The sequence below is a fragment of the Arachis ipaensis genome, chromosome B9 (assembly GCF_059453495.1).
Source record: "Arachis ipaensis isolate K30076 ecotype BB chromosome B9, ASM5945349v1, whole genome shotgun sequence".
In the NCBI taxonomy this organism is placed as follows: Eukaryota; Viridiplantae; Streptophyta; class Magnoliopsida; order Fabales; family Fabaceae; genus Arachis; species Arachis ipaensis.
In genome coordinates this window covers 94,793,013-94,815,363 of record NC_142444.1, presented here as the reverse complement: position 1 = coordinate 94,815,363, position 22,351 = coordinate 94,793,013, and the positions used below count along the sequence as shown (strand labels likewise).

Below are 22,351 nucleotides of genomic sequence, written 5' to 3'. Positions count from 1 at the left end.
TTCTGTGGTCCTTGGGATTGTCTCAGGTGAGGTACTCTGTAAGGCTGGTTCTGGTTCTGCTGCCTGTTGTTGTTATTATTCCACCTCTGATTTCCTTGATTGTCTCTACCTCCTCTGTTGTTGTTGTTGTCCCTCCAATTCTGGTTAGAATTGTCCTGCCATCCATGGTTGTAATTGCCACCTTGATTGTACCCTTGGTTGGGGCGGTCATAGAAGTTATGAGTGGCTGCCACGGTGTTGTCTTCTTGCTGGAGCTGCGGACATTCATCAGTATAGTGGCTATAATCAGCACATATTCCGCAAACTCTCTGTAGGACTAACTGTTGGTTTTGCTGTGGTGGAGAAGGTTGAGCTTGCTGAACTTGTTGTTGATTTAATTGCATCTGCTTCAGCAAGTTGGTCATTTCACAGATACTCTGAGTTAGAGCAGTAGTCTCTCTGCTAGAGGATACTTCTGCAATGGCTTTTGAACGGCCTTGTTTCTGCCTGTGATTCCGAGTAGATTCAGCTAAGTCACTGATCAATTGCCATGCCTCATCAGTGGTCTTGTACTTTTTCATAGACCCATTGCTAACACTTTTCAATGTGGTCTTATCTTGGGGCCTCATGCCCTGTGTGACGTAACCGAGTAACACTATCTTGTCAATCATATGGTAGGGGAATACTTCCAAAAGATTATTGAAGCACTCCCAGTATTCATAGAGAGTCTCAGATTCATCCTAAACAATCATGGAAATGTCTTTCCTCAGTTTATCAGTAACTTCAGCTAGAAAGAATTTTTCCAAGAATTTTCTTCTCAGTGTATCTCAGTTGGATACAGTTGCTGCTGGTTGAGTGTAGTACCACTCTCTTGCCTTCCCCTCAAGAGAAAATGGGAAAGATTTCAACAAAATTGAAGTTTCATTTGCACCATCACGCCTGACAGTAGAACAGGCTGCTTGGAAATCTCTCAGGTGCTTGATAGGCTCTTGAGCAGGCAAGCCATGAATCTTGGGTATCAAATTGAGTAGTGCAGTCTTTATTTCAAAGTCTGTAGCCACCGTTGGGTGACGCGCTTGAAATAGTTGCATTGTAAAATCAGGGGCTCAAGCCTCCTGGATAGTAACTCTCCTAGCTGCTGCAATGTTACCTGCACGTAAATCAACCAAATCAGTAGAACGGGAGGCTGGTTTCTTTCTCAAGTGACATTTCAGATCTGCCCTCAGAGAGGACTAACCGACGTCGAGCTTGCCTTATTCGTGAAATAGTTCTTTCAATCTCAAGATCGAATACTGGCAAGTTTGGATCAGGAAGTGAATACGTCATCTAACAAAAGAAACAAGCAGCTCATAGTAGCAAAATAAAATAAAATGCAAATAAATAAAATCCAATCAATAACTTTAGCACTCTATTGCAACTCCCTGGCAACGGTGCCAAAAATTGACGTGGCGAAAATTGGCGAGTCAAGAATTGTTTTAAGATATTCGTTGCAAGTATAGTTCTTAACCAACCAGAAATCCGCTTATCAATTTAGAAGTGTTGTCACAAAAATTAAAATTAAAATACTGGGAGTATGAATCCCAGGTCGTCTCCCAACGAGTTGCAGAAAGGTGTGCTACTTTATTAATCAGATATTTTCAAAAAGAGTTTGAGTTGAATAAACAGGAAATTAAATTGGAGAAATTATGTAATTTAAATAAAAGCCTTGACTGGGAGTAGATTAGTTGGAAGCCTTATTCTTGTTGTAGTACTCTCAAGATTAATTGATAATTGAAGGTTGTTCTGTTTAGTTATCCCTTACTAGGTAAGGGAAAGTCAAACAAGTTGGAATGCTGTTTCTATTCACAAGTCCCAATCCGCTTACTTGGAAGGACTGGCATTAGTTACTAGAGAGCCAATCAACAATAAACCCAATTACAATCTCTCTTTTGAGCATTCCAACTCAAGGGTTCCTTTCAATCAACTCCCCATCAAGTTAGAAAACTACTCGCTCATTGTGAATGTAGAACTCATAACATAGGAAAGGGAATTAAAGAAAAACATGATAAATAAAACTCAAAGGAATCAATTAAAAATAAAAGTAACTCTTGTATTAATAAATTCTAAAATAATCCAATAGTAAAATTGAGTAAATTAAAGGACATGGAAGAGTAAAGCCAAGTACAGAAAACGAACTAGAATGACGAAGTCTTGATGAGGTAATAACTCTTCTCAATATCCCAATGCAAAGAGCGATAGAAATAAAAATCCTAAGAACTATGAATGTGTAGAGAGAAAACCTAGAGGAGGAGTAAAACTAGATCTAAAACTAAAAACTGTGTAGAATGAATGTTGTTTTTGGTTTCTGCATGTCCTTTGGCTCTAGTCTGCTTTTCCGGGCCGAAAACTGGGTCAAAACAGGGCCCAAAATCGCCCCCAGCGATTCTGTAGATTATGCAGATCGCGCACGTCACGCGATCGCGTCATTCATGCGGACGCGTCATTCGGCGTTTTGCTTTGCCACGCGGGCGCATCGTCCACGCCTCCGCGTCACTTGTGCTATTCCAATCCGCACGGTCGCGTGAGCCATTCGGCCGCGTCACTGCGATTTCCTCTCTTCCACGCGGTCGCGTGAGCCATGCGGCCGCGTCACTTCTCGTTGGTCATCTCCTTAATTTCTCGTGTTCCTTCCATTTTTGCAAGCTTCTTTTCCAATCTCCAGCTCATTCATGCCCTATAAAGCCTGAAACACTTAACACATAGATCACGGAATCGAATGGAATAAGGGAGAATTAATATATTTAATTAAAAGTCTTTAGGAAGCAAGTTTTCAATCATGTAATAATTTTAGGAAGGAAATATAAATGCATGCTAATCATATGAATAAGAGGGTAAAGATCATGATAAAACCACACAATTAAACACATTATAAACCATAAAATAGTGGTTTATCACTCATGTAAGGTATTACTTGGACGACCCATTGCACTTGCTGGTTAGTTGTGCGGAATTGTGAAAAGTGTGAATCACAATTTTGTGCACCAGGAATGCTCCTAGAAACCCCAATAATGATCCATACTCTAAGACCTATAATCAGGGGTGGAAAAATCACCCAAATTTTGGGTGGAGAGAGCAACCTCTGAGATCCCAGAATTTTAACAACAATTCTCAGGGCGGTTTTTAGTAGAACAATCAGAATAACAACCAGTTTTAGTCTAATCAGCAACAATCACCTCAACAGGCGAATTATCAGCCCTAGAAGAACACTGATTGGGAAGCACTACTGAATAATTTTATGCAGGAAACTAGAGCTTCCATCAGGAACTTGGAGGTGCAAGTGGGCCAGTTGAGCAAGCAAATACCTGAGAGGCCTCCAAGTACATTTTCTGGTGATATAGTGGTGAACCCAAGAGAAGACTGCAAGGCCATTCAATTGAGAAGTGGTAAAGTGACTGGTTCTGAGACTAAGGTCAATGAGGAGCCAGTTGAAAAAGAAGCTCCAGTCTCTCTTGACACTCATCCTACATTGGCAGAGGCTCCTGAGTATAAGCTTAAAATGCCATATCCTCAAAGGCTTCAAAAGGCTTCCAAAGACAAGCAATTTCTATATTTTTAGAAGTCTTCAAGAAGCTATAGATCAACATCCCTTTTGCTGAGGCTCTGGAGCAAATGCCTCTCTATGCTAAATTCATGAAAGAACTATTGACTAACAAGAGGAATTGGAAGGAAAAAGAGACAGTGGTGTTAACTAAGGAATGCAGTGCTATTATTCAACACAACCTTCATGAGAAGATGCAGGATCCAGGGAGCTTTGTAATTCCTTGCACCATTAGAGATGTCACTATTCAGAGAGCTTTGTGTGATCTTGGAGCTAGCATCAACCTCATGCCACTTTCAGCGATGAAAAAGCTCCAAATTGAGGAGGTAAAACTCACTTGTATTTCTCTTCAACTTGTTGATCTTTGGTAAAAAGTCCTCTATTATTCTCGGAAGACCCTTTTTAGCTATAAGTAGAGCTCTGATTGATGTGCAAAAGGGTGAATTAACCCTGAGGCTCAATGAAGAACAGGTGGTCCTTAATATGTTTGAAGCCCTCAAACACCCTAATGATTCTGAAGGGCGTATAAGAGTTGATGTTGTTGAACCACTTGTTCAAGAGGTACTAGAAGCTGAGGTACTTGATGATATTCTGGATCCTCTTTCTAAATATGAATTACTTGAGATTGATGATTCACCACCCCAGAAAGGCATGGTGAATATGCCTAAGGTGGAGGAAGAAGTCCCCAAGATTGAGCTAAAGCCTTTGCCTCCTTCTTTGAAATATGTGTTTTTAGGTGAAAATGATTCATATCTAGTGATTATTATCCCTTCCTTGAAACCTGGTGAGGAAGAGGCACTTATTATAGTGCTCAAGAGCCATAAAACAGCTCTTGGGTGGACCATTGGTGATTTAAAGGGATTAGTCCCACCAAGTGTATGCACAAGATCCTTTTTGAAGAAGATGCTAAACCGGTTTTGTAACCACAAAGGAGACTCAATCCAACTATGAAAGAGGTGGTCTAAAAAGAGGTAATGAAACTATAAGAAGCCGACATTATATACCCTATTTCTGATAGTCCTTGGGTGAGTTCTGTGCAGGCAATTCCCAAAAAAGGAGGGATGATAGTGATCAAGAATGAAAGTAATGAGCTAATTCCTACAAGAACCATCACAGGATGGAGAATGTGCATAGACTACAAGAGGCCCAGCAGTGCTACAAGGAAGGATCACTTCCCCTTGCCTTTCATTGATCAGATGCTAGAGAGGTTAGCTGGTCATGCTTTTTACTATTTTCTAGATGGATATTATGGATATAACCAAATTGCAGTGGACCCTCAAGATCAAGTGAAGACAACATTCACATGTCCTTTTGGAGTATTTGCTAACAGGAGAATGCAATTTAGACTCTGTAATGCCCCAGCATCTTTTCAGAGGTGTATGCTTTCAATTTTTTCTGATATGGTTGAAAGGTTTATTGAGGTATTTATGGATGATTTTTCTATTTTTGGTAATTCTTTTGAATCCTGCCTTAAGCATTTATCTCTGGTCTTGAAACGGTGTCAAGAATCAAACCTTATTTTAAATTGGAAAAAATGTCATTTTATGGTTACAGAAGGTATTGTTCTTGGACACCGGATTTCAAGAAAAAGGATTGAGGTTGATAGAGCCAAGGTGGAGGTAATTGAAAAATTACCACCACCATCTAATGTTAAGGAAATCCGGAGTTTTTTGGGTCATGCAGCATTTTACAGAAGATTTATAAAGGATTTTTCTAAGATTGCTAAACCATTAAGCAACATGCTAGTTGCTGATGTTCCTTTTGTATTTGACACTGAATGTCTGCATGCTTTTGAAACTCTAAAAGCAAACCTTACCTCTGCTCCCATCATAGCTCCCCTTGATTGGGATTTGCCATTTGAATTAATGTGTGATGCTAGTGATTATGCTATAGGAGCTGTTTTAGGACAGACGTATGGCAAGCTTATACATGTCATTTACTATGCTAGTCTTGTGTTAAATGATGCTCAGAAGAATTACACAACTATAGAAAAGGAATTATTAGCTATTATGTATGCTATTGATAAGTTTAGGTCCTATTTAATTAGGTCTATGGTTATTGTTTATACTGATCATGCTACTTTGAAGTACCCTCTAACCAAACAAGATTCTAAACCAAGATTAATCAGATGGGTGGTACTCCTTCAAAAGTTTGATATTGAGAACAAAGACAAGAAAGGGTCAGAAAATCAAGTAGCTGACCACCTTTCCAGGATTAAACCTGAGGAGGGCATGCAATCATCCACAGCTGTGGCTGAGACATTTCCAGATGAGCAACTGTTCACCATTCAGCAGGCTCCATAGTTTGCAGACATTGTAAATTATAAAGTCTTGAATTTCATTCCAAAAGAGTATAGTAAACAACAAGTGAAGAAGCTATTGGCTAATGCAAAATACTACTTTTTGGAAGAACCATACCTTTTTAGAAGATGCTCAGACGGTATAATCCGGAGATGTGTCTCAGATGAGAAAGCACAGCAAATTCTTTGGCACTGTCATGGCTCTGATTATGGAAGCTACTTTGGTGGTGAAAGGACAGCTACAAAGGTCCTTCAGAGCGGTTCTTAATGGCCGACTCTCTTCCAGGACTCAAGAGCATTTGTGAAGAACTATGACAGATGTGAAAGAGCTAAGACTCTCCCTGCCAACCACGAGATGCCATAGTAGGGGATTCTTGAGATTGAGTTGTTTGATGTGTGTGTGGGGTATTGACTTCATGGGACCTTTTCCACCCTCATATTCCAACAACTATATCTTGGAGGCAGTTGACTAAGTGTCTAAGTGGGTGGAAGCTGTGGCTCTACCTACTAATGATGCCAAAGTGGTGATGAGCTTTCTTCAGAGATATATTTTCAGCCGGTTTGGTGTCCCAAGGACACTCATTAGTGATGTAGAAGTCACTTCAGTAACAGACAGCTGGAATCACTTCTGTAGAGGTATAGAGTCTATCATAAAGTGGCAACCGCCTATCACCCTCAGACAAGTAGACAGGTTAAGGTCTCTAATAGAGAACTCAAAAGGATTCTGGAGAAGACCGTCAGTATCTTAAGGAATGACTGGTCTAGGAAGCTTGATGATACTTTCTGGGCATACCGGACAGCTTACAAGACTCCTATTGGCTTGTCCCCTTATCAATTGGTCTATGATAAATCCTGCCACTTGCTAGTTGAGTTGGAGCATAGAGCTTACTGGGTAATCAAGTGTCTAAACTTTGATGCTCAAGCTACAGGAATAAAAAGGATGCTTCGGTTGAATGGGCTTGATGAATTCAGATATTCGGCCTATGAGAATGCCAAGCTCTATAAGGAGAGAACTAAGATATGGAATGACAAGAAGATTGACATCAGAGTCTTTGAGCCAGGTTAGAGGGTGCTTTTGTTCAATTCAAGGCTCAAACTCTTTCCTGGGAAGCTGAAATTCTGATGGTCAGGACCGTTTGTGGTAACCAGGACATCACCGTATGGTCATGTAGAAATTCAGGAAGAGAATTCTAACAGAAAGTTTACCATTAATGGCCAGAGTTTGAAGCACTATTTTGGAGGCGAGATTGATCGCCAAAGGTCCGCTCATCTGCTGAACTAGCAGAACTAACCGTCAAGCTAGTGACGTTAAAAAAGCGCTTGTCGGGAGGCAACCCGATGTTTTCGTATCCTTAAGTTTGAATTTTAATTTGATTTGTTTATTTTTTTTAGTTTTGTTTGCATCCCTACTATTTTTGTTTTGTTTTACATATGTTTTGATCATGCAGAATATTAAGAACATGAATCATTACACTTAGAAGAAATTTTGAGCCCAAGTTTGGCGTCGGACACAACACGCATATTGGTGATTGCACTCTGGAAGGGTGGTGCCAAACTTGGGATATCCAAGTTTGGAGCCACATGATGCGCATACAGGAAGTTTTCATTCTGGAGGAGTGGTGCCAAACTTGTGCTGCACCAAGTTTGGCGCCAGAAATTGACATAACTTTGAAGAAAAAGGGGAAGGGGGTGGTGCCAAACTTGGCTTCTTGGAATTTGGCGCCACCATCAAGCATTTCTTGGAGAACTACTCTCAGTCAGGGAGGGCATCAAACTTGGCCCCCCTGAAGTTTGACGTGATAAAAAAAGTTTGTAGTGGCGCCAAACTTGGGCTGCACCAAGTTTGGCGCCAAGAGGAGCAATGCTTTTCGGGATTCACAGTGCCAAACTCCAATCTTTCCAAGTTTGGTGCCAGCTCACTTGATTTGGCCAATTCTAAAAGAAATCTCATATATTCAAAACCAAATCCCACTGATTTAGTCCCCACGCCCCTGACATATTCCATTTCCCATATTTTACATCCTTAAATCCCATCCAACTTTCTTTTGTCCTTCCCTATATATTCATTCTGAAACCAAACCTTTGACCATACCCTTACAACCCCCCACACCCGTGACTCCCCTTTCATTACCTATACACATCATGTTCATGATGAGGGAAAAATGATTCCACACAAAACTCATCGGTAAGTGTACTGGGTCGCATCAAGTAGTAATTACTCACAAGAGTGAGGTCTATCCCACAGGGATTGATAGATTGAGCAATTTTAGTTAAGTGATGAATTTAGTTAAGCGAATATTTGATGATTTGAGTGATTTTGATTAACAGAAGTAAAATTTCAAGAAAGTAAAGGTTGCAGAATGTAAATTGATTGAATCTAAAGGTGCTGAATATGTAAATTGCAGAAACTTAAAGTGCAAGAAAGTAAAAGAGCTGAAACTTAATTTGCAAGAAAAGTAAATTGCAGAAACTTAAAGTGCAAGAAATGTAAATTGCTGAATCTAAATTGCTGAGAAATGTAAATTGCTTGAAGAGTAAAAGGATTTGGGTATTGGGATTCAGAATTAGACTAAGAATTGCAAATTAAAGTAAATCAAAGGGCTATGAGATGCAAGAATTCAAATCTGGATCTCAGAAGCAAGAATAGAAATGGAAAATTGCTTCATGAAACAAAACAGTAAGAAAACTTGAATCAATTATGAAATTCTAAAGTGAAATTAAAGATCGAAGAAGAGCAGTGAGGTTAGAAAGCAGATCTAGATCTCAATTTCTCTCTTGATCAAGCAGAAAAGAGATTGCAGAAGAAAATGAAATTGAAAACAGCAAACAAAACTTAGATCCACTTCTCAAATTCCCAAGAGTATATGAAAGAAAAGCAAAGATGATTCTCAGATCAGGAATCAATGGAGCTTTTCAATCTCAATTCAAAATCCAAAAGTAGAAAGTAGAAGTTGCAGAAGGAAAACTCAGATCCAATTCCCAAATCCCAAATTCAAAAACAATTGCAAATTAAAAGTGAAAACTAAAAAATGAGCTAAAGGTCCTTTACAAATCAAACTTAATCCTATTTATACACTTTTAATTTTGGTCTTCAAAGTTTGGAGTGGGCTTTTCAAAGTTGGCCTTGAATGAAATATGGATTTGAAGAAGGATGGGTCCGGTTGGCTTTGGTTCAAGTTGGGTTGGAGGCATGGGTCAGCTCCCATGGGAGCACTCCGTTTGGTCTTGTGAACGCTACGTTCACTTAGCCTTGTCATGTGCCAAGCCTCCTTGCCCATAGCTCCTTGTCCATAGCATTCACACTTTGAACGCTACGTTCAAATTGTGAACGCTACATGATGCTGAGCCTTCCTTCCAAGGTTGAGAGGCACGAAAAAGTTGGCAAAAGGGAGCGCTACGCTCGAATTTTTGAGCGCTCCTTCCTTGGCTAGCCAATTTGGTACGTCTTCGAGCCTTGGCCAGCGCATGTCTGGTGCACTTTTTGCTTCCCTTGGCTAGCATCACGAAAAAGGGAAAGAAAGTGAGCGTAGCGTTCACTCCTTTGAACGCTAGCCAAGGATCTTTGCTTCCAAGCCAAGGTCCACGAGAAAGTGGCAAAAATGGAGCGTAGCGTTCATATTTCCAAATGCTACCCCTTTGTTTTGCTTTGTGCATGCCTTGCTTCTTTGCCAAGAATGTGACGAAAAAGTGAAAGAAAGGCAACGTAGCGTTCTCTTCTTTGAACACTGTGCCTTGGCATGTTGGTTCCTTCTTCGAGTGCAACGCTTTATTGTCATGGGCCACACTTTATTTTCATAGGCCACGCTTTTTAAAGCATGGCCTAAGGTCCAAAGCATGCTCAAACTTCAAAAGTGTGCCAAAAATTTCTCTTTCCATCATTTCTTCACCTACAAGCAACCAAACAACTAATCAAAGTTCCACCAAAATAACTGGATCTTTGCATTATTTAAAAAATCGATTAATTCTAGTATAAAAACCTATGATTTTGTGTAAAATAAATGATGTTTGATTGATTCAACATGAGCATGAAAATCCACTCCAATTACTTACTTATTGTGCAAGAAAGTGCAAAAAACCTAATGAAACTAATGAAAAATGCTTGTAAAACTAGCATAAGATGACTTGTCATCACAACACCAAACTTAAACCTTGCTTTTCCCCAAGCAAGCAGACAAGAATGCAGCTCACTTATTATTTGCTGATAGATAAGAAATGCTTCTTTGAGGATTCACTAGAGTTGCTGTCATAATGCCTAGCTCTTTGATTGATCCCTTTTCGGTTTTTTCTTCTTTCTTTTGCTTAGAAAGCTTATTTCTTAATGATAACTTAGTGTCAAATGTTGCAGCAGCCTTTTGGCTTAATTTTGCTCAATACTTCTTCACTATAAACACTTGGCTAACAAATCCTCTTAGGAACATTGATGCCCAGCATCTCTTTGGATCACTAAATGCTTTGTAACTAGGTTGCTCTTGATAGTGGACTTTTGGTTGGTACCGGATTAGTTAATTCAAGTTACCAAGTTTTAAAAGACTCCTCAGAACCTAATTATCCAAGCATATCCTAGTACAAAAAGCACCACAGACATATGTCCTAAGGTCCAAGCTATTGGTGTCTAGCCTTATTGTTTGTTTCTTTGCCAATTCTTGGCTTTTCTTTTCTTTTTCTTTCTTACTTTGCTTCATTTTCCAGGGAATTTCATTAATGAAAGGTTTTATGACAGCAATCAAGTTCACACTACAAAGACCACTCTATTATGCAGCTTTTATTATTGAGCTTTCCATTTAATCAAGCAATCACCACCATAAGTCTCATTCTAATTCCTACAACATTGAACACTTACTCTCTATTTCAAACATTTTCTCTTATTGATACAGAAGGGAAACAAAACATGATTTAGCAGATGAGTGATAACAAGCATTTAAACTAGTGCAGACATCAAAATTTGTATTATTTGAACTAAACATAAAGGCAAACAGCAACTTCTCATATAGAACATTTCAAGGCATAGTGAATTTTGTGACAATACAACCTCTCAAGAGTGTCTTGCATCTTTCCTTTTGTCATCGTCATCTCTTACTTTTGCATTTCCTTTGGTGATGATTCTTTTAAGAGGCTGAGTGTCTTTCCTGCATAATTATTAGAAGTTGCTTGCTTTTCCAAACACTTAGACAAATGATTAGCATGCATGAGCTATTGGTGGAGAACAACAAACTTAGTCCCTTGCTACTGTCTATGCTGCATCAGTTACACCTTTTGCTTTTGTTGAAAGTAATGCAGCTAAAAACTAGAAAACATACAGTTGTTTAGTGGTTTTCTTGATTTCTTGGAGCTAGTAACCAGTTATGCAGAGGGTTGAAATGTGTTTTTAAATGAGATTTTTGGTGGAACACCAAACTTAGCATCCTTCATTCATCCTTAAATTGTTTTGGTGTGCAACACCAAACTTAGCTCCTTGTAATACAGATAAAACTACTTAACCTTCTTATTGAAATAGTTAAGAGAAGAAAACTACCTTTAGTTGGGTTGCCTCCCAACAAGCGCTCTTTTAATGTCACTAGCTTGACATCCTACATTCTTGCTCAGCTTAATTTCTAAATCTCTTTCTCTTTGTCCCAATGGCCTCCCAAGTAGTGCTTTGCCCTGTGACCATTTGCTGTGAAATTGTTCTTTGTTGCTTCATCTAGCAATTCAAGGCTTCCACAAGGAAGAACCTTTGTCACTAGGTAGGGGCCAGTCCGTTAAGACTTGAGTTTGCTAGGGAAAACTTTGAGTTTGGAGTTGTACAAGAGTACTTGCTGTCCTGGTTTGAACTCCTTCTTTGAGATCCTTCTGTCATGCCATCTCTTAGTTTTTTCCTTGTATATCTTAGCAATTTCATAGGCTTCCAATCTAAACCCATTCAACTCATTTAATTGCAATAACCTCTTCTCTCCTACTGCTTGATAATCAAAGTTGAAGAGTTTAGTGGTCCAGAAAGCTTTGTGTTCAAGCTCTACAGGAAGGTGACACGACTTGCCATACAACAATTGAAAAGGTGACCTTCCAAGAGGAGTTTTGAAGGTTGTCCTATATGCCCAGAGAGCATCTTCTAATTTCCTGGCCCAATCCTTTCTTGTGCTCCCCACTGTTTTCTCCAAAATCCTCTTCAACTCCCTATTTGCAAGCTCTGCTTGGCCATTGGTCTGTGGATGGTATGGAGTAGCTACTTTGTACATCACCCCATACTTGTGAAGTAGTTTCTCCATCTGTTTGTTGCAAAAGTGACTACCACCATCACTGACAAGACCCTTAGGCACTCCATATCTAGTAAAAATGTGCTTCTTAAAGAATTGAAGGACAATTTGTGCATCACATGTGGTTGTTGCTATGGCCTCCGCTCACTTTGAGACATACTCTACTGCCACAAGTATGTATTTGAAAGAATATGATGGTGGAAAGGAGACCATAAAATCTATTCCCCACAGATCAAAGAGTTCTACCTCCAAGATGTAGTTCTGAGGCATCTCATTCCTTCTTGTTTATCCTCCAGCTCTTTGGCACTCATTACATTGATGAACAAACTCTCTAGCATCCTTGAAGATGGTTGGCCAATAAAATCCACTTTGAAGTACTTTGGCTGCTGTTCTTTCTAGTCCAAAGTGTCCACCATACGCTGAACCATGACAATGCCATAGTATGTCTCTCATCTCACTCTCAGGAACACATTTCCTAATCATTCCATCTGGACACCTATTGAATAAGAATGGTTCATCCCATAAGAATTTTTTGGCTTCATTGAGCAGCTTCTTCACTTGATGCTTGGTGAACTCTTGAGGGATCTCCTTCCAACCTTGTAGTTTGCAATGTCTGCAAACCAGGGGGCTTGTTGGATTTGTAAGAGGTGTTCATTTGGAAAGTTTTCATTCACTGAATGTGGAGCTTGATTAGCCTCTTGTGGTAGCCTTGACAAGTGGTCTGCTACTTGGTTCTTATTCCCTTTCCTATCTCTCACTTCAATGTCAAACTCTTGTAGTAGCAACACCCACCTAATAAGCCTTGGCTTTGAATCCTGTTTAGACATAAGATACTTGAGAGCAGCATGATCAGTATATACTATAACCGTTGAACCAATCAAGTATTGTCTAAATTTATTAATTGCATATACAATTGCCAAGAGCTCTTTCTCTGTGGTGGTATAATTTTTCTGTGCTTCGTTCAACACCTTGCTAGCATAGTATATAGCATGATGCAGTTTATCTTTCTTTTGCCCCAATAAAGCACCAATTGCAAAGTCACTTGCATCACACATAAGTTCAAAAGGTAATTCCCAATCAGGGGGTGTGATGATTGGTGCTGTAATGAGTTTTCTCTTTAAAGTTTCAAAGGCATGCTTGCAATTGTCATCAAAGATGAAAGGACTATAAATCATTAGCAAATTGCTCAATGGTTTTGCTATTTTTGAAAAATTTTTGATGAATCTCCTGTAAAAACCAGCATGTCCAAGAAAACTCCTTACTGCTTTCACATTAACAGGTATAGGAGGCTTTTCAATGATTTCTATTTTTGCTTTGTCAACTTCTATACCTTTGCTTGAAACTTTATGCCCAAGAACTATCCCTTAAGGAACCATGAAATGTCATTTCTCCCAATTCAATACCAGATTAGTTTCTTGGCATCTTTTCAAAACAAGAGTTAAATGATGTAAGCAAGTGTTAAATGAATTGCCAAAGATAGAAAAATCATCCATGAAAACTGATGTGTGGAAAACGATCCAACACGAAACTCACTAGCAAGTGTACCGGGTCGCATCAAGTAATAATAACTCACATGAGTGAGGTCGATCCTACAGGGATTGAAGGATTGAGCAATTTTAGTTTAGTGGTTGATTTAGTCAAGCAAATCAAGTATTGGTTGTGTGATGCACGGAAAACTTGTCTCTCAACAAATCTCCCTTCGGCAAGTGTACCGAAGTTGTCGTCAAGTAAAAACTCACAATAGAGTGAGGTCGAATCCCACAGGGATTGATTGATCAAGCAACTTTAATTAGAAGAATGTTCTAGTTTTTTGAATCCAGAGTTTGGGTTGAGAGTTGCAGAAATTAAAATGGCGAGAATGTAAATAACAGAAAAGTAAATGCTAGAATTAAAGGACTGGAAGTAAATGACTGGAAATAAATTGCAGAATTGTAAATGCAAATTAAAGAGAATGGGTAAGATCAGAGATGGGGAGTTCATTAGGCTTAGGAGATGTTGCAATTCTCCAGATCAAGTTCATTTTCATCTCTTCCTCAATCAATGCACTCATTGATCTCCTTGGCAATCTTAAGTGATTGAATTACAATTTCTTGCAATTCAATCTCTCAAATCTTGATCAATAGCCAATTCCTTGGTCAATTACTCATGAGAAGAGATGAAGTATGGTCACTGATTATACCACATGCATTTCCCAAACCAAGTATTGAGAGGGTTATAGTCACATACCCATCCAAACCCAATTTGGTCCAGCATGAGAAAGCATTTCTAGCTTGATCTCTTCATTCCTCTTTCAAGGTTCAAAAGAGATCCAAGTTTGAATAGCTTCTCTTCCAAGATAACTACTCAACGGGATGAAGATCGAAAGCTTTCAAGTAAAATCAAGAGGAAAGATAAAAGAAGAATAATGAAAATTAGTATTGATCCATCAAATTACAACAGAGCTCCCTAACCCAATGAAAAGGGTTTAGTTGTTCATAGCTCTTGAAAATGAAAACAAAGATGGAGAATACATCATAAAACTAGAAATTGCAAAGAAAGTAAAATACAGAGAGTAGTTCCCTCAGCCTCCAGAACTCCTTTACAATTCAAAGCTACTCCTATATATACTACTCTTCTCAGCTTCTAGTTTACTCTTCAAGTCTTGGGCCTTTGGATCTTGAGTTTGAAGCAGTTCTTTTCTTCATTTGGGCTTGGCTTTACTTGCAGAGAGAAAGTGCTAAGTGGGCAGAGACTTCAGCTCAGGACGTTAGGGGTGTTAATATTTAGTGGGAATATAAGTTCGAGAACGTTAGTGACACTTAACATTGTCACTGATGTTCCAATGCACCCCTTTGCCTTACGTTAAAACCCACGTTAACTAGGTTAACGTGGCTTTTAACATTGCCTTGTTGATCCTTCGAGAACATTAGTGACACTCAACATTGTCACTAACGTTCCAGTGTGCCCCTTCTTGTTTCACGTTAAAGCCCACGTTAACTAGGTTAACGTGGCTTCTAACGTGGTCCTTGCCAACCTTCGAGAACGTTAGTGACACTCAACATTGTCACTAACGTTCCAATGTGCCCCTGGGTCTCACGTTAGAGTCCACGTTAACTAGGTTAACGTGGCCTCTAACGTAGCCATCTTTAGCCATCCCAACGTTAGTGACAATGTTGAGTGTCACTAACGTTGGCTCATCCTTCATTTCTCATCGTTAGCTTCCACGTTAACCAAGTTAACGTGGAAGTTAACGTGACTCTTGGGGGTCGTGTGGTTGCTTCAACGTTAGTGACAATGTTGAGTGTCACTAACGTTGTCGACAACTCTTCATCCTCTACGTTAGTTCCCACGTTAACCAAGTTAACGTGGGAGTTAACGTGGTACTTTGCACCATAGGCCAACGTTAGTGACAATGTTGAATGTCACTAACGTTGGCTTCTCTTCCCCCCGTTAACGTTAGAGGCCACGTTAACTAGGTTAACGTGGCTTCTAACGTGGCCACTTATGAGTAATTGCCAACGTTAGTGACAATGTTGAGTGTCACTAACGTTGGCTCAACTTCTTTTCTCCACGTTAGAGTTCACGTTAACTTGGTTAACGTGACTCTCTAACGTGGGCATTGATGGCCTTTTGAGAATGTTATTGGCAATCACTTTTCTCATTAATCTTGCAAGTTACCTCCCCTTTTCTTGCTTCCTTTTTGGTCCTGAAATCAAGCAATAAAGTGCATCAAAGCTCTAGTCCAAGTTATGAGTAATGCAACATAATATTTGTCACTACACTTATGCAAAATCCTCAAGAAATTATGTAAAATGCACAATGTATGCTTGAATCAAGGCATAAGTGAATATTTACCCAAAACTAGCTTATTTCCTAAAGAAATGTATGAAACTATCCTAAAAACAGTAAAGAAAAGGTCAGTGAAACTGGCCAAGATGCCCTAGCATCACAACACCAAACTTAAAGCTTGCTTGTCCCTAAGCAAGTACTGGAACAAGAGAATGATGAATGGAATATCCAGAGGAATGAGTCATCCTTGTGGAAGTCATATTACTGATTTTATGGTGGTTTCATGCATAGCAACTTAGGTTCATTCTATTACTGGCTTTCAGACCTTTATCATGTCCCTAAACACTTACTTTTTTTATATCTCATGAGACTTTTATTCATTGATCCTTTTATTGTTATTTCAGTGGTTATTTGTGTTATTTAGGCTAAGTGCTCTGTAAGGGGGCAACTCTTTAAGATAAGCTTTCAACCAACACTCCCGAACCAGTTGGTTCAAGGTGCTAGGTGTTGAAGCACCCCTAAGGACTTACTCCCTCAAGTTTCTCCCCCATACATACACACCACAGGCATATAGTTTATTTATTTTCTTTTCTTGAGACCTTGGTGTCCAGCACCTCTTTGGGTTACTAAATGCTCTGTAGTGAGGGTTACTCTTGATAGTGGATTTTCAGCTGATAATCCCGGGTTAGTTAACCCCAGTTACCAAGTAATAAAGCACCCCTAAGAGCTTATTCATCCAAGTAGATCCCTCACACAGGAACACCACAGACACTTGCCTCAAGATTAAAACCATTGATGCCTAGCCTTGTTGCTTACTCTTTTTCTTTTGTTTTTCACTTCCATTGTTCTTTCCCTTTTCTCTTCTTAGGATCTTGTTATTAACTTAGTCTCATGAGTATCTCCAAAGTCAAGTATTCAGGATAGATAGTTGTCCTCCTAACCTTGTGGTTGAACCAACTTAGCTAACTTATGACTACCCCAAAGATTCATGAATGCACCTCCACATTAGGAACCCTACTCTGGTCTTTTAAAAATATAATCATTCTCTTCTTCAATTTGATTTAAAAGGGACAAGCTTACAAGAAAGGGAAGTAATGATGCAGTGACATAAAGACTAGTGCACATAGACCTATTCAGAACTTAAAAGACAGAATTTAAAAAGGGTTCAACTAAGAGTAACTATAAATCAGAAGTGCATTCGAGCTTCCAACTTTCAACGATTCTGAGTACAATGGAATTAGGTAACAATACAACCTTTGGTTGATGATCTCTGGTCCCCCTCTCTCTTTGTCATCATCTAGTTTTTGCTGCCTCGCTTCTTTGGGTGAAGTTGCACCATTTCCTTATAAGATTCCTGCAAGGTTACTGGAAGTTGCTTGTTCCCAAAGCACTTGAGATATAGTTAGCTTACAAGTATTCTTGTGCCTCTTGAACTCAATTTGGTGTGTGAACACCAAACTTAGTTCTTTGCCCAGTACAAGACATTACATATATGCAGAGACCCTCATATCTTGTTATCAATAAAGCAATGATCACCTATAGTCTAACTACATCTAAGTGGTTTCTCTTGATTGGATGGAGCTAGTAATGTTCTTTTGGAGTGGAGTGTAATTCTAACCAATGTCCTTTAGTGAAACACCAAACTTAGAACTACACTATCACTCTTGGATTGTTCTGGTGTTGAACACCAAACTTAGCTCCTTACAATACAGGGGAAACAACTTTGTGATTTTTATTGAAATAAAGATGAAAGTGAAACTACCTGAGGTTGGGTTGCCTCCCAACAGAGCGCTCTTTTATCGTCGCTAGCTCGACGAGTCCTTGATTACTTGAGGTGGTATTTTACTCTGGAGTTTTCCCCCATGTTGCCCAGATAATGCTTGAGTCTTTGTCCATTCATTGTAAACGTCCTCCCTGAACCTTCATCCGTGATTTCGATGTGGCCATATGGTGATACTTTTGTAACCATGAAAGGTCCGGACCACCTCGACTTGAGTTTTCCTGGGAACAGCCTTAATTTAGAATTGTAAAGGAGTACTTGCTACCCTTTTTCGAAACTCCTGGGAGCTTCTAGTGGTTTGTTACAAAAGTGGCTCCCTCCATCACTGATGAGGGCTCTTGGGACTCCAAACCGGCTAAAGATATTCTTCCTGAGGAAGTTCATGACTACCTTGTTATCATTAGTTGGGGTTGCAATAGCCTCTACCCACTTGGAAACATAATCCACTGCTACCAGGATGTATTTGTTTGCATATGAGGTTAGGAATGGTCCCATGAAATCAATCCCCCACACATCAAACAGTTCCAGTTCCAAGATGAAATTTTGTGGCATGGCGTTTCTTTTGGGCGGGTTTCCAGCTCTTTGGCATTCATTGCAGCTTTTCACTAGTTCCTTGGCATCCTTGAAAAGGGTGGGCCAAAAGAATCCGCTTTGTAGCACCTTTGCTGCAGTTCTGTCCCCTCTAAAGTGCCCGCCATAGCATGAACCGTGGCAGTTCCACAGGACTTCTCTCCCTTCCTCTTCCGAAATACATCTTCTAAGAATTCCATCCGAACATTTCATGAAGAGATATGGCTCGTCCCAGACAAAGTATTTTGCATCATTCATGAGCTTCCTCTTTTGATGTTTATTGATCCCTGGGGGTAATGCCCCAGTTGCCTTGAGATTTGCAATATCTGCGAACCATGGTGCTTTGCGAACTGTCATCAACTGCTCATTGGGGAAGAGCTTGTTCATATTTGTATCATCTTCTCCACCTTGCTCATGAGGGATTCTGGAGAGGTGATCTGCCACCTTGTTCTCCACTCCTTTCTTGTCTCTGATTTCAATATCAAATTCCTGCAACAGTAAGATCCACCTTATTAGTCTTGGCTTTGATTCTTGCTTGGCAAACAAATACTTAAGTGCTGTGTGATCTGTAAAAACAATCACTTTAGCACCAATGAGGTATGATCTAAATTTGTCAAATGCAAAAACTATTGCTAGCAATTCTTTTTCAGTAGTGGTATAATTTCTTTGAGTTTCATTAAGGACTTTGCTAGCATAGTATATCACACGAACTAGGTTATCTTTCCTTTGTCCTAACACTGCCCCAACTGCAAAATCAGATGCATCACACATCAATTCAAATGGTAGGTTCCAATCAGGTGGGGAAATGATAGGAGCAGAGGATAACCTCATTTTCAAATGTGCAAATGCTAGCATGCATGTTTCATAAAAAATGAATGGTGTATCAGATACAAGGAGATTGCTTAAGGGCTTGGCTATCTTTGAAAAATCTTTAATGAACCTTCTGTAAAAATCAGCATCCCCTAAAAAACTTCTAATTGCCTTGACATCACTGGGTGGGGGTAGTTTTTCAATAAGTTCTACTTTAGCTCTATCAACCTCAATGCCTTGGTGAGAGACCTTGTGACCAAGGACTATTCCTCCTGTCACCATGAAGTGGCATTTTTTCCAGTTCAAGACCAAATTGGTCTCTTGGCATCTTTTCAATACCAAGGCGAGGTGATGTAGGCAACTAGGAAAAGAATCTCCGAATACCGAGAAATCATCCATAAAAACTTCAATGAATTTTTCTATCATATCTGAAAAGATAGAAAGCATGCAGCATTGGAAAGTTGCAGGGGCATTGCATAATCTAAATGGCATGCGCCTATAGGCAAACACTCCATACGGACAGGTAAATGAGGTTTTCTCTTGGTCTCTTGGATCAACCACTATTTGGTTATATCCTGAATAACCGTCGAGAAAACAATAATATGCGTGCCCTGCAAGTCTTTCCAACATCTGATCCATGAATGGAAGGGGAAAATGGTCCTTTCGTGTAGCCTCATTTAGTTTCCTGTAGTCTATGCACATCCGCCATCCTGTGACGGTCCTTGTAGGTATGAGCTCGTTCTTCTCATTGGTAACCACAGTGATCCCTCCCTTCTTTGGCACAACATGTATGGGGCTAACCCAAGGGCTGTCCGAAATTGGGTATATGACTCCTCCTTGCCAAAGCTTCATAACCTCTTTTTGTACCACTTCCTTCATGATTGGGTTCAGCCTTCTTTGGGATTGAATTGATGGCTTGGCATCATCTTCCAACAGTATTTTATGCATGCATATGGCTGAACTGATTCCTTTCAAGTCAGCAAAGGTCTATCCAATGGCATCCTTATGCTCCCGCAGCACCTTGAGTAGCTCGTCCTCTTGATCTTGACTGAGGGATGAATTTATGATCACTGGGTAGTTTTCATTTTCTCCTAGATATGCATATTTGAGAGTGGGTGGCAATGCTTTGAGTTCAGGTTTGGGTGCTTCTGATTTTTCGTTCCCTTCCTTTGGTGCATCTGGTATATGTATTTCTGCTGTAACTACCTCTTCACTTGATTCAGATTCTTCCTCCACCAATCTCTCGTTTTCTTCAGGTTCATCTTCTTCAAATTTCTCCTCCACTTCATCCTCCAGTGCATCTAACCTCATGCATTCCCCCAATTGTTCCGGTGGATAACTTATGGCCTTGAACACATTGAATGTCATCTTTTCATTGTGTAATCTCAGGGTGAGGTCACCCTTCTGAACATCAATGACAGCTCCAGCAGTGGCCAAGAATGGCCTTTCCAAGATGATGGAGGTCTTGGCGTCTTCCTGCATGTCCAGCACCACAAAATCTGCTGGGAATATGAAATCTCCTACTTTTACTAGCAAATCCTCTAGTATCCCGTGAGGGAATTTGAACGACCGGTTTGCTAGTTGTAGAGCTATTTTTGTTGGTTTAGCCTCCTCAATTTTCATCTTTCTCATCATAGCTACTGACATCAAATTGATGCTGGCCCCTAAGTCACAGAGAGCCTTTTCTACTGTGATTTCTCCTATAATGCAAGGGATCTGAAAACTCCCAGGATCCTTCAGTTTCTGAGGTAGTTTAGGCTGAATGATAGCACTGCTCTCTTCAGTTAGTATCACAGTCTCATTGTTCTTCCAGCTTCTCTTCTTAGTCATTAGCTCCTTCAAAAACTTGGCATAAAGTGGCATTTGTTCTATGGCTTCAGCAAATGGTATGTTGATTTGTAGCTTCTTAAAGATTTCCAAAAATCTCAAGAACTGGTTGTCATCTTCCTTTTTCTTCAATAGCTGGGAGTATGGAGCTCTTGAGATGTTCAGTTGGGGTATCTTTTTTTCTTTCTGCAAACTTGGCGTGTGGGGTTGCATTCCATCTTGCTCTTCTCCCTTTTCATTTGAGCTTTCTTCTTGAGGTTTTTGGGGATGTTCCTTCAGTTCCTTCCCACTCCTATGTGTGATAGCTTGACACTCCTCCCTTTTGCTTGAATGGGCATCATAGCAAAAATTGTGGTTAGGGAGCTGCTTAAACAGATAGCTGATTTGTGTTTCCAGTTTTTTGATGGCAGCATTTTGATTCTGCATGTTTGACTGCACTTCCTCTCTGAATGCTTTACTGTCTTGAATGTCTCTGCATATTCCTTCGATGAAGGTTTCGATCTTAGAGAGCTTGTCATCGATTGATGAGTGGTTCGGATCAGATGTGCTGTTTTGGTTTTGATGAGTGTGTGGAGAAGTGTTGTTGTGGGGGTGTTGAGATGTCCTCTGGGTGAATTGCTTTTGATCTTGCTCTCTTCCCCACCCAAATTTTGGGTGGTTTCTCCATCCAGGGGTTGTAAGTCTTGGAGTATGGATCATAGTTTTTCCTTGGTGAATTCCCAATGTAATTGGCTTGCTCCTGACTCCCCTCTACTTCTTCATTCACTCCTTCTTGTGTTGTTGACGAAGTGGAGATTGCTGCTACTTGGTTCCTCTCCATATTCTTGGTGAGGTCAGCCAGCTGCTGGGTAATGAGCTTGTTTTGGGCCAACAGAGCATCTACATTGTTTAGCTCCATCACTCCTCTTGTGTTCCCTCTTTCGGAAGCATATAAGTAGTCGTTTTCTGCTACTGTTTCAATAACATCTATGGCTTCCTCAATGGTCTTTTTCTTGTTCAAGGATCCTCCAGATGAATGGTCTACTGCCTTCTTTGACTCATAAGAGAGCCCTTCATAGAAAATGTGCAGCTGGACCCATTCGTTGAACATGTCAGATGGACACCTCCTTGTTAAGTCCTTGAACCACTCCCATGCTTCATATAGAGTCTCACCATCTTGTTGCCTGAAAGTTTGAACCTCAGCTCTCAGCCTATTGATTCATTGAGAAGGGTAGAATCTTGCTAAGAATTTGTTCACCACATCTTCCCAAGTTGTCAAGCTCTCCCTTGGGAAGGATTCCAGCCACTTGGCTGCCTTGTCCCTGAGTGAGAAGGGAAATAAGAGTAGTCTATAGGCGTCAGGATGAACACCATTAGACTTTACTGTGTCACATATTCTCAGGAAGGTGGTTAAATGTTGATTGGGGTCTTCTTGAACACTTCCTCCAAATGAACAGTTGTTCTGAACAAGGGTGATGAGCTGTGGTTTAAGTTCAAAGTTGTTGGCATGGATTGTTGGCTTTTGGATG

The 22,351-nt window shown here is 40.0% G+C and overlaps 1 non-coding gene across 1 annotated transcript; it reads left to right on the top strand.

Moving 5' to 3' along the window:
- The first annotated feature begins 21,931 nt into the window (after positions 1-21,931).
- LOC148545524 (small nucleolar RNA R71) lies at positions 21,932-22,035 on the top strand. The gene has a single exon (XR_015902076.1). It is a non-coding gene; the product is annotated as a small nucleolar RNA R71 (small nucleolar RNA).
- The last annotated feature ends 316 nt before the right edge of the window (positions 22,036-22,351 follow it).